Source organism: Scyliorhinus canicula, chromosome 10 (assembly GCF_902713615.1).
Source record: "Scyliorhinus canicula chromosome 10, sScyCan1.1, whole genome shotgun sequence".
Taxonomy (NCBI): domain Eukaryota; kingdom Metazoa; phylum Chordata; class Chondrichthyes; order Carcharhiniformes; family Scyliorhinidae; genus Scyliorhinus; species Scyliorhinus canicula.
Genome location: NC_052155.1, coordinates 1943998 through 1969306, shown reverse-complemented (window position 1 = coordinate 1969306; position 25309 = coordinate 1943998). Strand labels below are relative to the sequence as shown.

The 25309-nt window shown below is 46.9% G+C and overlaps 1 protein-coding gene across 1 annotated transcript in view; it reads left to right on the top strand.

The window, feature by feature from the left end:
• Positions 1-25309, top strand: part of LOC119972178 (arf-GAP with GTPase, ANK repeat and PH domain-containing protein 3-like) — a 965193-nt gene that overhangs the window by 104438 nt on the left and 835446 nt on the right. The window lies entirely within an intron of this gene.

Here is a 25309-nt window from a genome sequence, read left to right as displayed (position 1 = left end):
CAGTATACAGTCATGCTGGTGTTCGCTTCCATGGATGCAAACAGTCCTGGAATAGTCATTACCTAATTTTAGTCCTCATTATGTATGTTTGTCCATGGCCCTCCCTTTTGGGAGGTGCGTGTTCAGCATGCCCAATCACCAGCTCAAATGCCAGTTAGGAATTTGAGTTCATCATCAGACTCGGCTGAATCCCTCAGCAGAAACAGCTTTGCAATCGCTTGGATGTTTTCTATTGGGGGGTAATAATAGAGTTTGTTCCAGTAAAAATGACACTTGCATTGTGTGCGTGGGTATCTGAAAGATGTTCTGCTGTGACAAATGCAGGTGAATTTCACACATCATGAGATGCTTTGCTCATTGTTTCGTTTCCTCCTGATCAGCTTGTGTTATCTGCCGTGTGGCAAATGTTAACCTTCAATAACAACAATTTGTATTTGCATTGTGCCTTTAATGTAATTAAATGTCCCTAGACACCTTCTATTAACATTATAAAAATGAAACTAAACCACATACCAAGGAACAAAAGCAAAAGATGCTGGAAAATCTCAGCAGGTCGGACAGCATCTGGAGAGAGAACAGAGCTAACGTTTTGAGTAGATGACCAAACAGCTAAGTTTTAAGTAGCACCGTAGGAGAATAGAAAGGTGGAGGTTTAGGGAGAGTGTTCCAGAGTTCGATCCACGGCAGCTGAAGGCACACTCGCCAGTGGTGCAACCACTAAACTCAGGGAGAGGCCAGGATCAGAGGAGCATAGCGATCACAGTGGCTTGTGAGACTGGAGGAGGTTATAGAGATCGGGAAGGGTTTCCCATGGAGGGATTTGAAAACCAGGATGAGAATTTTAAAATCGAGGCATTGCTTAACCGGCAGCAAATCTAGGTCAGCGAGCACAGAGGGACTTGATGCGAGATAATAATCTTTATTAGTGTCACAAGTCGGCTACATTAACGCTGCAATGAAGTTACTGTGAAAAGCCCCTAGTCACCACATTCTGTTCGGGTACACAGAGGGAGAATTCAGAATGCCCAAATTATCTAACAGCACATCTTTCAGGACTTGTGGGAGGAAGCCACAGTTCAGACACAGCTAGCAAACTTTTGGATGACCTTGAGTTTGCAGAGGATAGAACATTGGAAACCAGTGAGGAGGGAGTTGGAATAATTCAGAGGTAACAAAGGCTGGAATGAGGGCTTCAGCAGATAAGATGAGCTGAGACATGGGTGACATCGGGTGATGTTGCAGGTGGGAATAAGTGGTTTTAGTGATGGTGTAAATCTGAAGTCAGTAGCTTATCTTGGGGTCAAATATGACACAAGCTTGTGAACCGAGTGGCTGAATGTCAAACTGTTGCCAGATAGGGACATGGGGCGTGATCTAATGGAAAGGTTTGTAACTGTCATTTGTGGCAGGATTTGCTGGGTGTTTCTCTCAGACTGGTAAAAATCGGCACAAATTCGTACCAGTGTTTTTATTGAAGACTGACATTCCCTTTGTTCTCTGAAAACCATCCCACTCCGGGCTCGATCCGGGCTCTGTGTCACTGTCCATGTGGAATCATAGAATTTACAGTGCAGAAGAAGGCCATTTGGCCCATCGAGTCTGCACTGGCTCTTGGAAAGAGCACCCTCCCCAAGCCAACACCTCCCCCCTATCCCTGTAACCCAGTAACTCCACCTACCCTTTTTTGGAAGCTAAGGGCAATTTATCATGGCCGATCCACCTAACCTGCACATCTTTGGACTGAGAGGAAACCTGAGCACCCGGAGGAAACCCACACACACATGGGGATAACATGCAGACTCCACACAGGCAGTCACTCAAGCCGGGAATCGAACCTGGGACCCTGGAGCTGTGAAGCAACTGTGCTAACCACTACACTACCGTGCTGCACATTCTTTGTACATTTTTCCCATGCCTGTGTGGGTTTCACCCCCACAACCCAAAGATGTGCCTAGTAGGTGGATTGGCCACGCTAAACTCCTCCTTAATTGGGGGAAAAAAAATTGGGTATTCTAAATTTATTTAAAAGAAAGAAACATTATTTAGGGCGTTTGAGAAAATAGCAACCCAAATGGAGAGGTCGAAAGTGGACATTACCCACTCAGGAATTGACCCCGAACTAGTCCAGGTGTCGTAACATGAGGTGGATCTTCCTACTTGTCAGGGAGACTAGAAGTAGGATTTAAGGACAAGAACCTTTTAACACTGAAAATAGATTTTTAAAAAATGCCAAAAACAAAATTGAGAACGTAATAATGAGGAAACGGGATAACAAAGGTTAACCATGGAACTGAAGGTTCGAGAAGCACTGCTACCGAGCTCTCGGGGACCCAGCACAAAGATAGACGTAAGAAAACTTTGCATTGGCAACATCCTGGAGACAACTTACTTATACTGCTATATATTCAGCTGGTGCCTGGGTAACAAATAAAACTGGCAGCTGGAACCACTTTGGAAAAGAATGATCCAACAAATTGGCTGGAACTGCAACCTCTCAATGAGAATTGTTTTTTTAAATCTGCGTGATCTACAGTTACGTGTATAAAAATGTTCAGTGGGAGAAAAATGTGACTGTTTCAGATGTGTAAAATTGCCACCCACAGGTTCAATGTGGGACACACTGTACAACTATATGGTGCCATTTTCTGCCCCATTTCCCCTCTGCCACCAAAGATAGAGTTTTGCAAGAATACTTCCAACTCTCCTGGAACTCCAATCTGCTGAAAGGGTATCAACCTGGAACTCTCTCTTCACAGAAGCTGCAGTCCTGCATTTTCTGTTTATTTCAGAAACATCCTTAGCAAATGTCTCAGTAAAGACCAAATTTGCATTTACACAGCATCTTTCATTTCCTCATGGCATCCCAAATGGCTTCACAGAAAACACAGCAGGAAATATGTGGCGGACAAATTGTGCGCAGCAAGCTCCCGCAAACAGGAATAGGATAAAAAGGTTAGGTGGATTGGCCGTGATAAATTGCCCTTAGTGTCCAAAATTGCCCTTCGTGTTGGGTGGGATTACTGGGTTATGGGGAAAGGGTGGAGGTGTTAACCTTGGGTGGGGTGCTCATTCCAGGAGCCGGTGCAGACTCGATGGGCCGAATGGCCTCCTTCTGAACTGTAAATTCTATGAAAAATGATTGGATAATTTGATTTCTTGATGTCAGTTGAGGAATGAGCGTTGGTTACATTCCACTGATCCTCTTGAAATAGTTCCAATGGATCTTTAACATCAACCTAAACATGCAGACCAAATCTCTCAGCTATTCATTTTAAATGATCTCTGCAGCGGAAAACACTCCACCTTAATGTCCCAGCACAGGAATTAGACCCAGGCTGGGAGAATTCCACCCAGGATGTGGCCATCGCTGTCTCAGCCAGTATTTATTGCCCACCCCTAATTGGCCTTGAGAAGGAAGTGGTAAGAAGGTATATATAATATATACACACATACCTGTAATGATCCACTTTGTGAATAAATCTATTTCAAGCAAAGACTGGCTCTGGTTTCATACTTCACCATCTGCCTGTCAGGTACATAACACTCATCACACTCTGGCAGGAAACAGCAGAACAATGTTTAAAAATAAATAAAGTTCATTTTCTAGGTCCTGCCTGCCTGCCATTCGTTGAGGGTTACTGGACCTTTAAGAAGCCACAGACACTGCACAGTGCAAAGCATCCACACCTGGAGAAATCAGTTGTTACACCAGAAGCATTCATCACAGAAGTTAGCAATAAGAACCATCAAGTCGTAGGCCAAACCCACAACACAACTGCCCACTCCTTGACAAGTCAGTGCGAAAAAGAAAAATTGCACTTACATAGAACTTTTCACCATGACCAAAGCACTTTCAGGCCAATGAAGTATAACAGTGATGACACTTCAGAGGTGATGTAGGAATTAATGCCCAATGTCCTTCAAGGAACCAGCCATGGGCTCAGAACAGAAGGCACAATGAAGATCAACACTATGCAAGGTCATGCTACAATCCCAGTTGATGTTATCAACTGGACAGGAAGATCCCAGAATGGAATCCTGCCTGAAAGACCCTAACTTACTATTTTAATAAAACGTGGAGGAACAGAGTCACAGGACCGTTAATTTGTTTCAACAAGAAAAAAAACATATTAAATATGGAATAATTGGATTTACTCTCCCCCCACCCCCCACTAAGCTTAATAAATACACACAGATTTAAAGATTAACATAGGTTACAAAGTAAATCTTAAAATATAATGGTTTCAATAATACAAAGTCCCTATTAAACACACAGGATGATTGTGGTCAAACACGCACTCTGTTCCTCAGAATTCCCCCAGATGATCACATGAGAGTTTCCAAACTCCACTTCCAGAAACACACTTTAAATTCTTCTCAGGGACTCCCAGTGATTCACATAACTTTAGCTGTGGATACGGCCCCCTGCACTTCCGGTTTAGAGTCCGCGCATACGCACGCCGCCGGCCGACAGTGGCTGCGGCGAGCGCCGTGACGGACCCAGACTGCGGAGGCAGCTCCGAAATGTAGGTTCCCCCCCCGATTGGCTGTGCGCCCTTGCATCGGACCGTCCCAATCTGTGCCCCGGCCGCAAATAAGGCCCCCCTCCCCGATCCCCGCGTCCCCCACCAGGGCGGCTGCGGACCGAGTCCGGAGCTGCCACGTGCGGATCCCAAATGACAATAGGTGGTTAGAACCACGGTGTCGGGAACTCAGCTGTCTGGGAGCGGAGTATCGCTAGGCGGGACTCTGACAATGCCCCCCCCCCCCCCCCCCCCCCCCCCCCCAGCCGCGTGGAAAAACCGCGGAATCACCGATTCTCGGGTCCCGGAGAACCGCCGGAGTGGCGCTGGGCCTGATTTCGGCGCAAAAGTTGATTCTCGGCCCCTAGATGAAATTTGATTTTGAATCCAGCCCCAGGTTTTCCACTTATAAACAAAGTTTCCACTCCACTTTTAAAAGTGAATCCGTCCAAGGTGTTACACCGACCCCTTCAGGGTTTCTTTGTCTTGACTGCTGTGCAAACTGCTTAAAATTGCTTTAACTCTCAAATTCTGGACAAATAGTATCAGACATTTGATTTACCTTTGAATGCTGCTGTCCCACTTTAAATCTGGTTACGGCAATTGTTTCTTTAACTCAGAACACTTTGCTTACTCTTGCTTGAATTCTTCTGAATCATATCTTGGTCTATGTTCATTTAAACCCAGTGGCCTTGAACTCTGTCCCAATTCCCTTCTGCGCCACCGTGCTGCCCTCATTTCTTCTTTCTTTTTTTTTAATATAAATTTAGAGTACCCAATTATTTTTCCAATTAAGGGGCAATTTAGCATGGCCAATCTGCCTACCCAGCACATCTTTGGGTTGTGGGGGTGAAACCCACGCAGACACGGGGAGAATGTGCAAACTCCACACGGACAGTGACCTAGGGCCGGGATTCGAACCTGGGTCCTCAGCGCCGTAGGCAGCAATGCTAACCACTGTGCCACCGTGCTGCCCTCTCATTTCTTATTTCTAATGTTTACCAACACAAATGCATTAAAATTACCGTTATTTTCCTAACAGTTGAGAGAAAACTTGACAGCTGCATAGCAAAGCTGTGTACCAAACAACGTTACTCAGAACCAAAGTGGGGGGGATACTTCCTAAGTTTGCTCCCCCTTGTTAACAGTTCATGAACAAGTATAAATAATCCTCTTTGACCTTTTAAAATGTTGAGCACTTTGAGTAGCCCCCTCTTCCTAACCCTCTAGGGTCACTTGGATTTGTAAAAGGTCCACACCAGCATATATTTGCTGGGGCAGATGCATTCATGATTACATTATTCTAACTAACAAATGTCTGGTTGATTTCTCATCACGTCCTTGCTTTGCTTTTCCACTGTTTGAAACTGTGGTGATTGTCCCTTTAACAGCAACACAGCCGAGTCAGGGGCACATGGTCTGGGTGGGCAATCGGGAATATATGGAACAACCCCATGGTTAATAAATACCTTTTGTGTTCACTAATGAAGTCTCTGAAAGTGCATCTTTACAGAAACCCAAAATTTAATTTGCCCGTTTCAACTCAATCCTTTACACCATCAAACCTCTCTGTTCCTCCACTCCACTGAAAATGTTTAAGTATATTTCCATTCTCCATTTTTATTGCTCAAAAGGGAGTTCTTCATATTTATTGATATGTGCCACAGGCTGCCAACTCTCCTTTTCCCATCTCTTCTGCAGCACTTTATTCTGCCACTCTCAATTTGGCCTGAGCAAATTTTGATTTGGTTCTCTCAGTGCTCAGATCCAGGACATTTATAAGGCAACAAGGTTACAGCACAGCCCCATGATACCTGTGATAAGCCCCACTTTGTCTACCTCAGAAAAAAGCTATTGGCTTCTAACCTGTATTTCCTGTTCATGAGCCACCGATTCGATCCCTGCCATCACTTCACCTGCGTTTTATGTGCAGCATTTTATTATTATTATACGTATTACCTATGAGTCAGCTGTGGCTCAGTTGTTGCCTTGTCTCCTGAGTCAGAATATTGAAGATTCAATTCCAACTTCAGGACTTGAGCACAAAAATCAAGCCTGACACTCCAGTGCAGTACTAAGTGTTACATTGCTGGAGCTTCGGTCTTCCAGGTTAGATGTTAAACCAAGGTTCTTGAGCAAATTGTCATAGGGACTGACAAGGTATTTGAGGTGTTGGTGGGCTTAAAAGTGGACAAATCTCCAGGTCCAGAAGAATTGTGTCCCAGGCTGCTGTGGGAAGCGAAGGAGGAGACTGCAGGGGCTCTGACCCAAATTTTTAATTCCTCTCTGGTAATAGGGGAGATGCCAGAGGACTGGAGAATGTGGTCCCAGTGGTAGGGAAACAATTGGAGAAAATTCCGAAGGAGTGAATCTATCTCCACTTGGAGAGCCAAGGTTTGATCAGGAATAGTCAGGACCCAGATCAAACATGGCTGATCATCCAACTCAATAGCCTAATCCCACTTTCCCCCCCCATATCTTTTGACCCCCTTTACCCTAAGTCCACATCTAATTGCTTCTTAAAAACATACAATGTTTTGGCCTCAACTACTTCCTGTGGTAACAAATTCCACAGGCTCACCATGCTCTCGGTGAAGAAATTTCTCCTCATCTCTGTGCTAAATGGTCAACCCCGTATCCTCAGACTGTGGCCCCTGATTCTGGACTCGCCCACCATCGGGAACATCCTTCCTGCATCTACCCTGTCCAGTCCTGTTCGAATTTTATAGGTTTCTATGAGATCGCCCCTCATTCTTCTGAACTCCAGCGAATACAATCCTAACTGATTCAATTTCTCCTCATACGTCAGTCCCGCCATCCCAGTAATCAGTCTGATAAACCTTCACTGCACTCCCTCCAGAGCAAGAACATCCTTCCTCAGATAAGGACACTAAAACTGCTCACAATACTCCAGGAGTGGCCTCACCAAGGCCCTTTATAATTGCAGCAAGACATCCCTGCTCCTGTACTTGAATCCTCTCGTAATGAAAGCCAGCATAACATTTGCCTTCTTTACCGCCTTCTGTACCTGCATCTTCAGTGACTGGTATACGAGGACACCCAGGTGTTGTTGCACATTCTCCTCTCGTCTGCCTTATTGTTTTTGTGACCAAAGTGGATAGCCTCGCATTTATCCAAATTATACTGCATCTGCCATTCATTTGCCCACTCGCTCCACTTGACCAAATCACACTGAAGGATCTCTGCATCCTCCTCACAGCTCACCCTCCCACATAACCTGGTGTCATTTACAAATTTGGAGACTATAAGTTTTGATCCCTCATCTAAGTCATTAATATATATTGTGAATAGCTGGGGTCCGAGTACCAATCTCTGCGGTACCACATGAATGACTGCCTGCCAATTTGAAAAGGACCCATTAATTCCATCTGTTGCCCTTCATGTCTCACACTGTCCTGACTTAGAACTATAGCGCGTTATTCAGAGTGGCTGGGTTCAAATCCTGGAACTCCCTCCCTGGCACACCCAGGCACCAGCAAACCTTCACCTCCTGGTTGCTGGGATTCAATAAGTTAGCTCACCACTTCCACCTTTGTAAGGGATGTTCCACAAATGCTAACATCCCATTAAAATTACTACATTTTAAAGTACTTCATTAGCTGTAAGTGCTGTGTTTGTGAAGGTCCGATAGAAATTCAAGTGCAAAAGAAAAATACAAGCCTTTTTTCCCTCGGCATGTTGTTTTGAAATTTCCCATGTCTCCTACATTTTCTGTGTTAAGTTGCTGAGTTTCTGCTCAAATCGGGCCAGGAAATAATCTGCATTGCATAAACTCAAGCTTCTGAGGTTAAGTATCATCAGCAACAACAGCTGCAAGTGAATCAGATGTCTGGCAAATATGACAGAGAACAAAATCTAACAAAATCATCTAATACCTGGCAGCTCAACTCATCAAGTACTGAACAACTCTGCAATGTCTATCTGCAACATTAAGCCTCAAATGTCTTGTACTGGGTACAGCATTGAAGGCAATACCTTGAACATATCACATGGCAGTGGACTCCAGGATAATTGTACCTTTATTTTATTTTTGTTCATAAGTACCCCTGTAATTCTCAGGGTATTAAAATATTGAAACACATTTTATCCTACTCTATTTAATCACTAACAATGATCAGCTTTTTTAACTTTCCTCTCATTCCAGCCTCGAACTCACCCTGTTACACATTCATTCAATCCCCAGTGCTCACACCAGCACAGTAGCACAGTGGTTAGCCCAGTTGCTTCACAGCTCCAGGGTCCCGGGATCAGTTCCAGCTTGGGTCATTGTGCGGAGTCTGCATGTTCTCCCCGTGTCTTCGTGGGTTTCCTCCGGGTGCTCCGGTTTCCTCCCACAGTCCAAAGATGTGCAAGTTAGGTGGATTGGCCACGCTAAATTGCTTAGTGTCCAAAGAAGTTAGGTTGGGTTATGGGGTTAGGGTGGAGGTGTAGGTTTAAGTGGGGTGCTTTTTCCAAGGGCTGGTGCAGACCCAATGGGCTGAATAGCCTCCTGCACTGTAAATTCTACAAAACCAAGAGCCCTCATACACTGGGGCGTCGCCAAACTCTTGTTCTGTCATAGGGCCTCAAAACTTGGGAATTTAGCATTCTCAATCCTGCAATCCTCCATGTAGATTTTAAAAACCCAATCTTGGCTTCATCCAATCACTATATCCAATTCATAAAATTTACAGTGCAGAAGGAGGCCATTCGGCCCATCGAGTCTGCACCGGCCTTTGGAAAGAGCACCCTACCCAAGGCCACACCTCCACCCTTTCCCAATAATCCCACGCAACCTTTTTTTTTGGACACGAAGGGCAATTTAGCATCCCTAATCCACCTAACCTGCACATCTTTGGACTGTGGGAGGAAACCGGAGCACCTGGAGGAAACCCACGCACACATGGGGAGAACGTGCAGACTCCGCACAGATAGTGACCCAAGTCGGAATCGAACCTGGGACCCTGGAGCTGTGAAGCAACTGCACTAACCACTGGCTACCATGCTGCCCACTCTTCACCTCATGCCCTCTTTAACCGTGCTGGTTTCTGCACCGTGGATCTAGTTAAATTAACTCCTCAGATGGTTCAGGACTCATGGTCTCCGAGCTCCACTCCCAAAATATTAAACATGCATTCCATCATCTCCAATTGCAGGCAGGCTGGGAGTGGCAGGGGTAGTAAAAGAATATAATAATAATCTTTATTGTCACAAGTAGGCTTACATTAACACTGCAATTAAGTTACTGTGAAAAGTCCCTAGTCGCCACACTCCGACGCCTGTTCGGGTACACTGAGGGAGAATTCAGAATGCCCAAATTACCTAACAGCACGTCTTTCGGGACTTCTGGGTGGAAACTGGAGCACCCGGAGGAAACCCACGCAGACACGGGGAGAACGTGCAGATTCTGCACAGACAGTGACCCAAGCCAGGAATCGAACCTGGGATCCTGGAGCTGGGAAGCAACAGTGGTAACCACTGGGCTATCATGCCGCCCAAGAGGTCCCAAGCATGAGGAAATGTACTCCAAGGTGCCGGAAACAGGCATAAATCAGAGCCGACAATGAAATTGATACTGGCTGGACCATCCCCAGAAAATAAAAGGGCAGCAACAATCGTCAAAATCATCCAGTTGAACAAACAGACCAGTTTCCGGCCCAAGAGCTCGTGACCCTATTTGTTTTTTAATAACAAGGCCAAAGTCCTAACATTTATCCCACAACAACAGGACAGAACAGATTAAATGGTCAGTTACCTCACTGCGGGGTTTTGCTGTGTACAAGCTGACTGCTGAGTTTGTTATCATAATAGCGACTACACTTCAAAGTTAATTTATTGATGCAAGATTTGATTCTTACTTGCTGTGATCACCATCGAACAATAAAAATATAAATTGCACAAGTGGTTCTGTAAGTACAGAAAGGTCTGCTAACAGAGCAGAGCTGGTGAGCCTGTTTCTTATACCCTGTAATCTCCAACATTGCCCACCTGCTCCTGCCCACCTGCCCACCTGCTCCTGCCCACCTGCCCACCTGCTCCTGCCCACCTGCCCACCTGCTCCTGCCCATCAGAAAGTCTGTGAATGAACGGATAAAACGTTTCATTGCCAATGCAGGGTAGCCACAGTGGGACTGCTCTCCCGTTCCAAAATATTTATCAAAGCATTCCAGAGAAAGCAGGTTTGAGGAGGGAACAGGTCAATAGCTGAGGATATTTTTCTTGTAAATTGTGCCGTTTAATTGGTGGCACTGCACATCTCCCAGATGCGACAAGCCAGTGCCAAGTTGCTGGTATAGTCAATCGGGTCAACTACAGTTGGGTAATCAAAGTACAGTTATAGCATGCACGGTATAGCATGGCCAATCTGCGCAATGTATCGGTAATTAAATTACTGAAGTAAAATTAAACCATCATTTGTTTACCTGGCAGTGGTATAGAGAATGGGAGAGATGGAGAGAAAATCAGAAAAGGAGAGAAAGAGAGATGACAAGGAGAAAAAGGAAAGAGAAAAAAGAAACAGAGAAAGAAAGGTAGAAACAGAGTGAAACAAACTCCTATGTTCTCCTTTCATTAATACCATGGGAGTGTTTACATGCACAGGAAGATGGGGCGTTGTTTAATAAAACGCAGCTCACCTGCAGTATTGCACTGGAGCGTCAGAACAGATTAAATCTGGAATATGGGTTGAAGCCACAATCACTTGATTCAAAAACTGCCACTTAAAATAATGCATCTGAAGGAGGGTGCAATTTATCTTAATAGTTTGCCAGATTAGGCAACCCAGAATCATGACACTGATTTGGTTCGGAGAAGAAGCAAACGGCCTCCACATGTGCCTGAATGATTCTATCACATTACTGTAATAGGAACTATAAGTGCAAGACTGCAAGCCTCAAACCTGAGTTCCACAGAAAACATATGCCACAGAAGGAAGCAATTTGGTCCATTGCATTGGATTTATTGTCACGTGCACCAAGGTATAGTGAAAAGTATTGTCCTGCATACAGTCCAGACAAATCGTTCCATAGATGAAGAAACATAGGACATACATAAATACACAATGTAAATACATAGGCATGGGGTGAAGCCTACGGAGTGTAGTATTACTGAGTAGAGAAGGTGTGTGAAGAGATCAGTTCAGTCCATAAGAGGGGTCTGGTAACAGTGGGGAAGAGTCTGTTTTTGAGTCTGTTCGTGTGTGTTCTCAGACTTTTGTATCTCCTGCCCGATGGGGGAAGTTGGAGTAGAGAATAATCCGGGTCGGAGGGGCCTTTGATTATGCTGCCCGCTTTCCCCAGGCAGCGGGAATTATAGATGGAGTCAATGGGTGGGAGTCAGGTTCGTCTGATGGATTGCACTCTCTGTAGTTTCTCACAGTCTTGGGCCAAGCAATTGCCATACCAGGCTGTGATGCAGCCAGATAGGATGCTTTCAATGAGACATCTATAAAATTTGCTAAGAGTCAATGCGGACATGCCGAATTTCCTTAGTTTCCTGAGGAAGTATAGGCACTGTTCTGCTTTCTTGGTCGTACCGTCAACTTGGGTGGACCAGGACAGATTGTTGGTGATGTGCACACCTAGGAATTTGAAGCTGTTAACCATCTCCACCTTAGCCCCGTTGATGCTGACAGGCTGTGTACGATACTTTGCTTCCTGAAGTCAATGAGCAACTCTTCAGTTTTGCTGACATTGAGGGAGAGATTGTTGTCGTTACACCACTCCACTAAGTTCTCTATCTCCCTCCTGTACTCTGAATCATCGTTGTTTCAGATCCGACCCACTACAGTCGTGTCATCAGCAAACATGTAGATGGAGTTGGAGCCAAATTTTGCCAGCCTGTCGTGTGTGTACAAGGAGTATAGTAGGGGGCTAAGAACGTAGCCCTGCATGTATTAAGGACTATTGTGGAGGAGATGTTGTTTATTCTGACTGATTGTGGTCTATGGGTCAGAAAGTCAAGGATCCAGTTGCAGAGTGAGTCAGGAAGGCATTGAATGTCTGGACCAGTTAAGTCACAAGGGAGTTTGGCAAGGTTGGATGGTATCTTAAAAAAAAAAAAAATTTTTTATTCTCCTTTTTCATATTTTCTCCCAAATTTACACCCACCAACAATAAACAATAATCAGTAACAAATATGTCAATCCCCATATCAATAACAACGATCCCATCCTCCCACCAAACCCCAAACATTCGCCTGCATGTTCACACAAACAAATGACAAAAAGGAATGAGGGATCACCCATGGCCACCATTAACACCCATGAGGCCTCCACCCAACCCTCCCACCCACCCGCCCCAACTAATGTTCGATGTTATTCAGTTCTTGAAAGTGCATCATGAATTGTAGAACCCCTCCATCCTTCCCCTCAGTTCAAACTTAACCTTCTCAAGAGTCATGAATTCCACCAGGTCCCCCCGTTACACCAGGGCACAGGGTGGAGAGGTTGATCTCCACCCTAACAGGATCCGTCTTCGGGTGATCAATGAGGCAAAGGCTACAACATCTGTCTCCGCACCCGTTTCCAATCCTGGCTGGTCTGACACCCTGACACCCTGGGGGCCCGGGTCCAGTTTCACGTGCACCACTTTAGAAATTACCCTAAAAACCTCCTTCCAGTAGTCCTCTAGCTTTGACCAAAACATATGAACGTGATAAGCGGGCCCCATCCCTCGCAACGCTCACACACATCTTCTACTCCTTCAAAGAATCGCTCATCCTCGCCCTTGTGAGGTGTGCTCTGTATACCATCTTCAGCTGTATCAGCCCCAGCCTCGCGCACGAGGTGGAGGCATTCACTATCTTGTTATGGGCCAGGGTTTAGAGAACCCCAAAGTGTATCATGGAGTTCACCTGACCCACAACTTTTAATAGATTGTGGTATGGGGAGCACATGGCCCACTCTACAGGTGTGGTACAGCAGAAATGGAAAAGTATTTTTTAAAACAGCAAAACAATGTTTATTCTATGAACTCAAGTTAACCTTTCTAAAACAAACAGTGAACATCTCAGCAACCAGTAAATCAAATACACCTTCCAATGACTCCAACACCAAGTAACCTGTATGCTGTCCTTTTTCACCCAAAAGACTTAACAAAGCTTTAAACACAAGCACACCAGAGTTTACAGTCACTACTGAAAACATTTATAATTCTTCTGAATTCACCAAATGATCCAGAGATAGTCTTTGGATGGCAGCGATCAACAGAACAACTGCTTTTCCTGACTTCAGCTTCAGCACACTGCAAACATAGACACACCCAAACTTTTTCTCAAACTGAAACTAAAAAGCAGAAGTAGAACTCGGCTCCACCCACACTCTGACATCACTCCAGTAACATGAGCAGCTCCATTTCTTAAACACCCATTTGTTAAAGGTACTCTCACATGACACTCTGGAGCACCTCACCAGCCCCTCCTCCATAACCTCTCCCAACTCTTCCTCCCACTTTGCTTTGATCCCTTCCAGTGGTGCCTTCTCCTCTTCCAAAATAGCTCCGTACACTGCTGACACTACCCCCTTCTCCAGTCCCCCTGTCGTCAGCACCTCCTCCAGCAATGTGGAGGCCGGCTCCACCGGGAAGCTCTGTAACTCCTTTCTGGCAAAATCCCAACCTGCATGTATCTAAACATTTCCCCCTGCTCCAGCCCATACTTCGCTTCCAGCTCCTTCAATCCTGCAAACATAAGGTGCGAGGGGCAAGGTTTAGAGTAGATATAAGAGGCAAGTTTTTTACACAGAGGGTAGTGGGTGCCTGGAACTCGCTGCCGGAGGAGGTGGTGGAAGCAGGGACAATAGTGACATTTAAGGGGCATCTTGACAAATACATGAATTGGATGGGAATGGAGGGATACAGACGCAGGAAATGTAGAAGATTGTAGTTTAGTCGGGCAGCATGGTCAGCACGGGCTTGGAGGGCCGAAGGGCCTGTTCCTGTGCTGTACTTTTCTTTGTTCTTTGTTCAAACCGACCCCTAAGAAACAAATTCCCTTCTCCCATTTCCGAAAATTTCCATCCCACTTTCCTGGCTCAAATCTGTGGTTCCCCCGGATTGGCATTTCCCTTGACCCTGCCCCCAACCCGAAGTGTTGGTGAAACTGCCTCCAGATTCTCAATGAAGCTATTATTACCGGATTCCCTGAGTATTTCCCCGGAGCTATCGGGAGCGGCGCTGTTGCTCGTGCTTTCAATCCCAACCCCCTGCACAAACTCTTCTCCATTCTGACCCACTGGGGATCAACCCCTCTGACCCAGCTCCACACCGTCTCCACATTCGCCACCAGTAGTAATACATCAGGTTCGGAGACCCAAACCCTCTGCCTGCCTTCCCCTCTGTAGCAGCACCTTTCTAACTCTGGCCACCTTCCCTCCCCAAATGAACGAAGTAATCCTTCCCTTAATCTCCCTGAAAAAAGCCTTTGGCAGGAAAATCGTCAGGCATTGAAAAATAAACATGTTCATTTTAACTGCCTGTACCCGACCTGCCAGTGACAGAGGGAGACCATCTCACCTCGCCAGGTCAGCTTTCACTCTCCCCACCAAACTAGAAATGTTGTCCCTGCGGAGCACCCCCGCCCCCCCAACCTCCCGAGCAACCTGCACCCCCAGGTACCTAAAGTGAGCCCCTGCCCTACGGAATGGCCGAGACACCACAAAATACTCACTCTTGTCTAGGTTTAGTTTGCACCCCGAGAAAGACCCAAACACTCTAAGCAGCTCCAATATTCCCCCTATCAACACACTCGGTTCCGACACATATAACAGCAAGTCATCGGCATATAAGGACACCCTATGCTCTCCCCCCCCCCCCCCCCCCCCCCCCCCCGGCACTATTCCCTTCCATACCCCCAAACTTCTTAATGCAATGGCCAACGGCTCAATTGCGAGTGCAAACAGCAGGGGGGGGGGGAACATAGGACATCCCTGCCTCATCCCACGGTGGAGAGAAAAGTATCTCGAGCTGATATTGTTTGTGCGGACTCCCGCCCTCGGCTCCTTATATAGTAGCTTTACCCAGTTCACAAATCTTGGTCCAATCCCAAACCGCTCCAGAACTTACATCAAGTACCCCCATTCTACACGGTCAAACGCTTTCTCAGCGTCCAATGCCACAACCACCTCTGTGATTGGATGGTGCCAGTACCAGTCTGCCATGTGGGACCTTGTCAAAGGCTATATTGAAATCCATGCAGACAACATCCACTGCCCTTTCTGCATCAATCATCTTCATCACTTCCTCAAAGGTTCGATCAAATTAGTGAGACACGACCTCCCCTTTCACAAAACCGTGCTGCCTATAGCTAATAAGTCCATTTGGTTCCAAATGTGAGTAACTCCTGACCCCGAGAATCTTTTCCATAATTCCCCTGCAACTGACCTATGGCTCACCGGCCTATAATTTCCTGGATTATCCCTGCTACCCTTTTTTAATGCAAGGAGTATGACGAACAAGACTGATGAGTTGAGGGCAAATTAAAACATGGGGGTATGATGTCATTGTGTCACTGAGATATAGTTCAGAGAGGTGCAGAATTAACAGCTCAGTATTCCAGAATATAGGATCTTAGGCAAGACAGGGAAGGAGGTAAAAAACGGGGAGGTTGGGGGGGGGGAGAGTTTAAGGGGTCGCATCTCAGGACACCCCCTTCCCCTGGGAAGCAACGAGGATCAGAGCGACCTTGGTGTGCATATATGCCGGTCCCTAAAGGAAGCAGAGCAGGTGGATACAGTGGTTCATAATCTGTATCTTTATTAGTGTCACAAGTAGGCTTACATTACAATGCAATGAAGTTACTGTGAAAAGTCCCTAGTTGCCACATTCCGGCGCCTGTTCGGGTACACTGAGGGACAATTCAGAATGCACAATTCACCTAACAAGCACGACTTTCAGGACTTGTGGGAGGAAACCAGAGCACCTGGAGGAAACCCATGCAGACACGGGAAGACTCCACACAGACAGTGACTCAAGCCGGGAATCGAACCTGGGATCCTGGCGATGTGATGCAACAGTGCTAACCACTGTACCACCGTACGCCCCTAGAAGAAGGAATATGGTATACTTGCCTTTATTAGCTGAAGCATAGAGTTTAAGAGTAGGGAGGTTATGCTGGAACTGTATTAAACGTTGGTTAGGCCACAGCTAGAGTATTGTGTGCACTTCTGGAATCCACATTATAGGAGGGATGTGATAGCACTGGAAAGGGTGCGGAGAAGATTTACCAGGATGTTCATAGAATTCATTGTACAGAAAGACGTCATTCAGCCCATCGAGTCTGCACCACCCCTTGGAAAGAGCACCATATTTAAGTCTATGCCTCCACCCTATCCCTGTAACCCAGGAACCCCACCTAATCTTTTGGAACCTAAGAAGCAATTTAGCATGGCCAATCCACCTAACCTGCATATCTTTGGACTGTGGGAGGAAACCCACCCAGACATGTTGCCCTGGCTGGAGAGTTAGTTATGAGGTGAGATTGGATAAATTGGGATTGTTTACCTTGGAGCAGAGGAGACTGAGGGGGCAGCATGATTTAGGGGTTTGAAATCATGAGGGGCATAGTTAAGAGTAGACAGGAAGACACATTTCCCCTTGGCAGAGGGATCAATGACCAGGGGACACAGATTTAAGGTAAAGGTAGGAGGTGAGGAAAAGCTTTTTCACCCAGAGGGAGTGTAGAACTCGCTGCCTGAAAGGGTGGTGGAGGCAGAGACCCTCAGAACATTTAAGAAGTATTTAGATGCGCACTTGCAATGCCAAAGCATACAGGCTGTGGGTCAAGGACTGGAAAATGGGAGCTGGTTGTTTATGATCGGCGCATACGCGATGGGCCTTTTCTGTGCTGTCGACCTCTTGAGTCTGACTCTTTCTTTGTTAATGGGATAAATTGTTGTTGCGAGTTAGTGAGTATCTCGTTAAACGTCTGTCAGTGCATCTCCACTGTCCTACATTTTAACCTAGTTTCCCAGTTCACGTGAGCTAGCTCTGCTTTCATACCCTGAGAATGATCTTTATTCATGTTTAAACCACTAGTCTTAAATGCACACTTCATCCCTTCAAACTCTACATGATATCATTTGGTATGATCACTGTTACTACCACCCCACTATTCAGTTTAAAGCCCTCTACAACCCTGGTCCCGACACGGTTCAGCTCAGTCCTGTCCCAGTGGCATAACTCCTACTTTCTCCAGTGTGGGTGATAGTGCCCCATGAATTGAAACCCATTTCTCTCACACCAGTCTTACATTTATCTCTCAAATATTATTTCCGCTATGACTATTTTTTCAGGAGATCATTGCCTTTGAGGTTCTACTTTTTAATTTAGCCCCTAGCTGCTTCTCCCTAAGCAGGACCTCTTTGCCAACTTGGTGCCAACTTGCATCTTCAGAACTGGATCCTTCCTCTCTTGCCCACGAGCAGATGTCCTGAACCCTGGCACCGTGCAGGTGACACTGCCATGTGGACTGATACCCTGGGATTACTGAGAACTCTTATCAACCCCCCTGAACATACTGATTCCTTCTACCACTATATTCTTATTAAAACCCATCAAATAGCTTCCTGTGCCATGGTCAGTTTGCTCGTCCTCCCTGCTATCCCCACTTTTGTCCCCACAAGATGCAAGAACTTCAAAGCTATTGGACAATGTAAGGGCTGCGGCACCTCCTACTTATGCTTTCTCGATCCCCTTACCTGTCTCACTTGCAATCACACTCAACTCTTGTCCTTGACCACTTACAGAATCAAAAGACCCTAACCTGAGGGGTGTGACTGCCTGCTGGAGCAAGGTGACCAGCTAACTTTGCCTGTTACATCGCCGGGTCTGCAGCTCAATGACTCTGAAGTGAAGCACCACAATCCACAGACACTTACCTTGCCCTGGATCACACTGGTGTCCAGCATTTCTCACACTCTGCAGGTGCAATACATCACTTGCCCCGCTATATGTATTATGATTTAATTAATTTGCTTAATTAATTTATAATTAATAAGTTCTGCAACTCCGAAAGCACAACAGCGCCTTTACTTTCTCAGGAAACTAAAGAAATTCGGCATGTCCACATTGACTCTTACCAGTTTTTCCAGATGCACCATAGCAAGCATCCTATCTGGCTGCATCACAGCCTGGTATGGCAACTGCTCAGCCCAAGATCGCAAGAAACAACAGAGCCGTGAACACAGCCCAGTCCAGGGGCAAAATTTGGCTCCAACTCCATCCACATGTTTGTAGATGACATGACCATAGTGGGTCTGATCGCAAACAACGATGAGTCGGAGTACAGGATTGGATTGGATTGGATTTTTTTTTGTCATGTGTACCGTGGTACAGTGAAAGTATTTTTCTGTGAGCAGCTCAACAGATCATTAAATACCTGGGAAGAAAAGAAAATGCATAATAGGGCAACACATGGTATACAGTGTAACTACATAAGCACCGGCATCGGATGAAGCATACAGGGTGTAGTGTTAATGAGGTCAGTCAATAAGAGGGTCATTTAGGAGCCTTGTGACAGTGGGGAAGAAGCTGTTTTTGAGTCTGTTCGTGCGTGTTCTCAGACTTCTGTATCTCCTGCCTGATGGAAGAAGTTGGCAGAGTGAGTAAGCCGGGTGGGAGGGGTCTTTGATTATGCTGCCCGCTTTCCCCAGGCAGCGGGAGGTGTAGATGGAGTCAGTGGATGGGAGGGAGGTTTGTGTGATGGACTGGGCGGTGTTCACAACTCTCTGAAGTTTCTTGCGGTCCTGGGCCGAGCAGTTGCCATACCAGGCTGTGATGCAGCCCGATAGGATGCTTTCTATAGTGCATCTGTAAAAGTTGGTAAGGGTTAATGTGGACATGCCGAATTTCCTTAGTTTCCTGAGGAAGAATAGGCGTTGTTGTGCTCTCTTGGTGGTAGCGTCGACATGGGTGGACCAGGACAGATTTTTGGAGATGTGCACCCCATAGAATTTGAAGCTGCTAACCATCTCCACCTCGGCCCCGTTGATGCTGACGGGGGTGTGTACAGTACTTTGTTTCCTGAAGTCAATGACCAGCTCTTTAGTTTTGCTGGCATTGAAGGAGAGATTGTTGTCGCTGTACCACTCCACTAGGTTCTCTACCTCCCTCCCTCTATCTCTCTGACTCATCGTTATTCAAGATCCGGCCCACTATGGTCATATCGTCAGCAAACTTGTAGATGGAGTTGGAACCAAATTTTGCCACACTGTCGTGTGTGTACAGGGAATAGAGTAGGGGGCTAAGTACACATCCTTGTGGGGCCCCGGTATTGAAGACTATTGTGGAGGAGGTGTTGTTGTTCATCCTTACTGATTTGGTCTGTTGATTATGGTGTTGAAGGCTGCAGTCAATAAATAGGAGTCTGATGTAGGAGTCCTTGTTGTCGAGATGCTCTAGGGATGAATGTAGGGCCAGGGAAATGGCGTTTGCTGTGGACCGATTGCAACGGTATGCGAATTGCAGTGGACCAAGGCGTTCTGGGAGTATGGAGATGATGCGCTTCATGATCAACCTCTCGAAGCACTTCATTGCGACTGACGTCAGGGCCACCGGACGGTAGTCATTGAGGCACCTTGGTGGTCTTCTTGAAGCAGGTGGGGACCTCGGAGTAGGGTAGGGACAGGTTAAAGGTATCCGCAAACACCTCTGCCAGCTGGTCCGCGCAGGCTCTGAGTGCACGACCAGGGATCCTGTCCGGGCCCATCGCCTTCCGAGGGTTCACTTTCAGAAAGGCCGATCTGACTTTGGAAACTGTGATGGTGGGTATGGGTGAGTAATTGGCTGCTGGGGCACTCAACGGCGGATTGCTGGCTACCTGCATAGAATGCATTGAGTTCATCGGGGAGGGGTGGTCTGCTGCCGGAGATACTGCTCGGCTTTGCTTTGTAGCCTGTTATGTTGTATCGTCCTTGCCACAACCGCCGAGAGTCTGTCTATGACTCCAGCTTGGTTTGATATTCCCTCTTGGTATCTAGTGGAGTGGTGTAATAACTACAATCTCTCCTTCAATGTTAGCAAAACTGAAGAGCTAGTCATTGACTTCAGGAAGCAAATTATCATGCACGCCCCTGTCAGCATCAACGTGGCCAAGGTAGAGATGGTTAACAGCTTCAAATTCCTAGGTGTGCACATCGCCAACAATCTGTCCTGATCCACCCACGTTGCGCTACGACCAAGAAAGCACATCAGCGCCTATACTTCCTCAGGAAACTAAGGAAATTCGGCATGTCCACTTTGACTCTTAGCAACTATTCTAGATGTCTCATAGAAAGCATCCCATCTGGCTGCATATCAGCCTGGTATGGCAACTGCTCAGCCCACGACTGTGAGAAGTACAGAGAGTCGTGGACACAGCCCAGTCCATAACACAAACCTGCCTCCCATCCATTGACTCTGTCTACTCCTCCCGCTGCCTGGGGAAAGCGGACAGCATAATCAGAGATCCTTCCCACCCGGGTTATTCTCTCTTTCAACTATTCCCATCGAGCAGGAAATACAAAAGTCTGAGAACACGCACTAACAGGTTCAAAAACAGTTTCTTCCCCGCTGTTATCAGATTCCTGAATGACCCTCTGAACTAACCTTTCTACGCATCTTCCCTACAATTGTAGCGCTATATACCGTGTACTTCACTCGCTGTCTATGTTTATGTATTTTCGTTATGTATCCTCATGTATTTATCGTATGTTCAATGTTTTCATGTATGGAGTGATCTGCCTGATCTGTATACAGGACAATACTTTTCACAGTACCTCGATATACGTGACAATAAATCTAAATCTAATACATTGCTAATAAATCTTACTATTACTAATGAGTTCTAATGGGTGGCACGGTAGACAGTGGTTTGCATTGATGCTTCACAGCGCCAGGGTCCTGGGTTCGATTCCCGGCTTGGGCCACTGTCTGTGTGGAGTCTGCACGTTCTCCCTGTGTCTGCGTGGGTTTCCTCCGGGTGCTCCAATTTCCTCCCACAAATTCCAAAAGACATGCTTGTTAGGTGAATTGGACATTCTGAATTCTCCCTCAGTGTAGACCATAAGACACAGGAGCAGAATTAGGCCACTTGGCCCATCACGTCTACTCCGCCATTCAATCCTGGCTGACATTTTTCTCATCCCATTCTCCTGCCTTCTCCCCATAATCCCTGATCCCCTTATTGATCATAAAACCTTTCTATCTCTGTCTTAAAGACATACCGTGATTTGGCCTCCACAGCCTTCTGCGGCAAAGAGTTCCACAGATTCACCACCCTATGACTGAAGAAATTCCTCCTCATCTCTGTTTTAAAGGATGGTCCCTTTAGTTTGAGATGGTGTCCTCTGCTTCTAGTTTTTCCTACAAGTGAAAACATTCTCCACGTCCACTCTATCCAGGCCTCGCAGTATCCTGTAAGTTTCAATAAGATCCCCCCTCATCCCTCTAAATTCCAACAAGTGCAGACCCAGAGTCCTCAACCATTCCTCATACGACAAGTTCTTCATTCCAGGCGTCATTCTTGTGAACCTCCTCTGGCCCCTTTCCAAGGATGCAGGGCCCAAAACTTCTCACAATACTCCAAATGAGTTCTGACCAGAGCCTTATACAGCCTCAGAAGTACATCCCTGGTCTTATATTCTAGCCCTCTCGACATGAATGCTAACATTGCATTTGCCTTTCTAACTACTGACTGAACCTGCATATTAACCTTAAGAGAATCGTGAACAAGGACTCCGTACCTGAACAGGCGTCGTCGGAATGTGGCGACTAGGGGCTTTTCTCAGTAACTTCATTGAAGCCTACTTGTGACAATTTTGGGCAGCACGGTAGCACAGTGGTTAGCACAGTTGCTTCACAGCTCCAGGGTCCCACATTCGATTCCCGGCTTGGGTCACTGCCTGTGTGGAGTCTGCACGTTCTCCCCGTGTCTGCGTGGGTTTCCTCCGGGCGCTCCGGTTTCCTCCCACAGTCCAAAGATGTGCAGGTTAGGTGGATTGGATTTGCTGAATTGCCCTTGAGTGTCCAGAAAGGTTGGGTGGGGGTATTGGGTTATGGGGATGGGGTGGATGTGTGGGGTGCCCTTTCCAAGGGTCGGTGCAGACCCGATGGGCCAAATGGCCTCCTTCTGCACTGTAAATTCTATGATTCAATAAGCAATTGTTATTATTATTACAGTTGGACTTCACTTTTTTTTCAGCGTGTATGTGTGTTTTTGCGTAAAGGATGATTTTTAGATCAGCTTTTTTTCGTGCAATTTCTATGGAATGTACAAATATGTGTAGATTTCAGCAGTTCTCGAGAGATTTTGTACATACCACAGTTGATCGCTTAGTTAAAGGGTGCAGCCTTTAGATGATTTTAGCGTATAAAGAGAATGAGGGAGGTGAGGTAGATGATCAACCATATTGTTGAATAATGCAGCAGGCTCAAGGAGCCATATGTCTTACTCCTTATTCTATTTTTTATATTCTTATGAAGTCGGATTTGAGGGTGAGAAAATTAAACAAGGCAGCAGTTATGATCATGTTCCATTTTAAGATCATACATTCTCTTCTCATTTTTACAAATTTACAATGAAGCTGGACATGGGGAATTGATAATGGAAACAGCCTCTGCACTTTGTCAGGTTGTAATTACACCCTGTGGAGTGTGGAGGTGCTGCACTTCCTCCATTTCTGGGGGTGTAATTGCAGTGTGATTAGTTTACATAGCCAATTTCAGTTCTAAATGTGGAAGTGAGAATTTAGGAGGATAAAAGTGACAGATTAAAACTTTCGATAAGTTACTAATTGATCCCCTGTGACATTGTACTGAGTTGGAGAATTTGGTCCCGACCGTGGTTGCCTCAGTAGTCTCCTTGTTGCTGCCTCTCTCTGTGACTTGACTCTCTCTCTCTCTCTAGCTCTCCTTGTCTACCCTTCTTCCCTTTTGACTGGGAGATAGTGGGCGGGATTCTCCATTTTGCCAGCGCCTGGGGATTTCCTGAAGGTGTGGGGCTGCCCCACAATTGGAAACCCCATTGACTGGCCGGCATAACGGAGAATCCCGCTTGCGGGTCAGGGCAGAAATTGGGCGCGGCGGGGCGGAGAATCCAGAACAGTATCTGTTATGCAGTATTCAAGTGGAAATGTGACAATCTGCTGTTGCTTTCCGATTGCTTACTTCAGTCGATCCCCTTGCTCACTGATACGCTATCAATTGCACATAAAGACTTGAATCGGTACAAGAGAGGCTTTATTACCGTGAGATGGTAGAATGGCAGCTCAGAAGAACTCATGAATATTTATACTGCTCCCTGTGGGCTGAGCTAGCCGGCAGGGGCTACTGACAAACCTGTAATACTGGTACTGCTGTACATCCCCTAATAGAGGCACACATATATTTACACAGTGGTGGATTACCACATTCACCCCCTGTTAAAAATGAGTCCGGCGGGGGTGATTTGGAACTATATACATAATCCGTGAATTATTCACAGAGGGGGGAGGGGAAAAAATTAAGTGTCCATCTTGCAATCCGGTGCCCGTCAGAGGTTGAGTCTGACCGGTGATCTGACGGTTCGTTGAGAGCGACGCAGAAATGGTGGCGACGTCTGTACAGGCGGTGTCGGTGTCGACGGCATCGGTGCTGGCGGTGTTGGTGCTGGCCAGTGGCTGGACGACTCTGAGAGCGTGCCGAAATCTTCCATGTCCTCTAGTGTGGGCAGGGGAACAAGGGATGGACCTGGTGGGGCTGATGCTGGGAGCCCCGGGGGAGGGGAGGGTGGCGCGTGGGTGGGGAGGTGTGTGGGAGTGGGATCGGCACCCGAGGGAGCCAGGTCCCTGAGCGAGACTGTGTCCTGGCGGCCGTCGGGGAACTCCACGTAGGCATACTGGGGGTTTGCGTGGAGCAGGCGTACCCTGTCCACCAGAGGGTCCGCCTTGTGGAGTCTGACATGCCTACACAGTAGGACCGGCCCTGGAGCTGCGAGCCACGTCGGGAGTGGCACCCCGGATGTAGACTTCCTAGAGAAGGTAAAAACACGTTCATGGGGTGTGTTGTTAGTAGCGGTGCACAGCAGTGACCGAATAGAGTGGAGTGCATCTGGGAGGACCTGCTGCCAGCGAGCGGCTGGGAGGTTCCTGGACCGTAGGGCCAGCTGGACTGCCCTCCAAACCGTCCCGTTCTCCATCTCTACTTCCCCTTTTCCCCGGGGGTTGTAGCTGGTCGTCCTGCTGGAGGCGATACCCCTGCTGAGCATGAACTGACGCAGCTCATCGCTCATGAATGAGGATCCCCTGTCACTGTGGATGTAGTCGGGGAAACCGAACAGAGCGACATGGAATCGAGGGCCTTGATGACGGTGGCAGACGTCATATCCGGGCATGGGATGGCAAAGGGGAACCTAGAGAATTCATCGACCATGCTAAGGATATAGGTGTTGCGGTCGGTGGAGGGGAGGGACACTTTGAAATCCACGCTGAGGCGTTCAAAGGGGTGGGACGCTTTCACCAGGCGCGCGCGGTCTGGCCGGTAGAAGTGCGGCTTGCACTCCGCACAGACCTGGCAGTCTCTGGTGACTGTCCGTACTTCCTCGACGGAGTAGGGCAGATTGCGGGCTTTGACTAGGTGGTACAACCGAGTGACCCTCGGATGGCAAAGGCTCTCGTGCAGGGCAGGGAGCTGGTTCACTTGTGCGCTGACACATGTACCTCGTGAGAGGGCGTCTGGGGGCTCGTTGAGCTTGCCGGGGCGATACAGGATCTCGTAATTATAGGTGGAGAGCTAGATTCTCCACCGCAAGATTTTATTGTTTTTAATCTTGCCCCG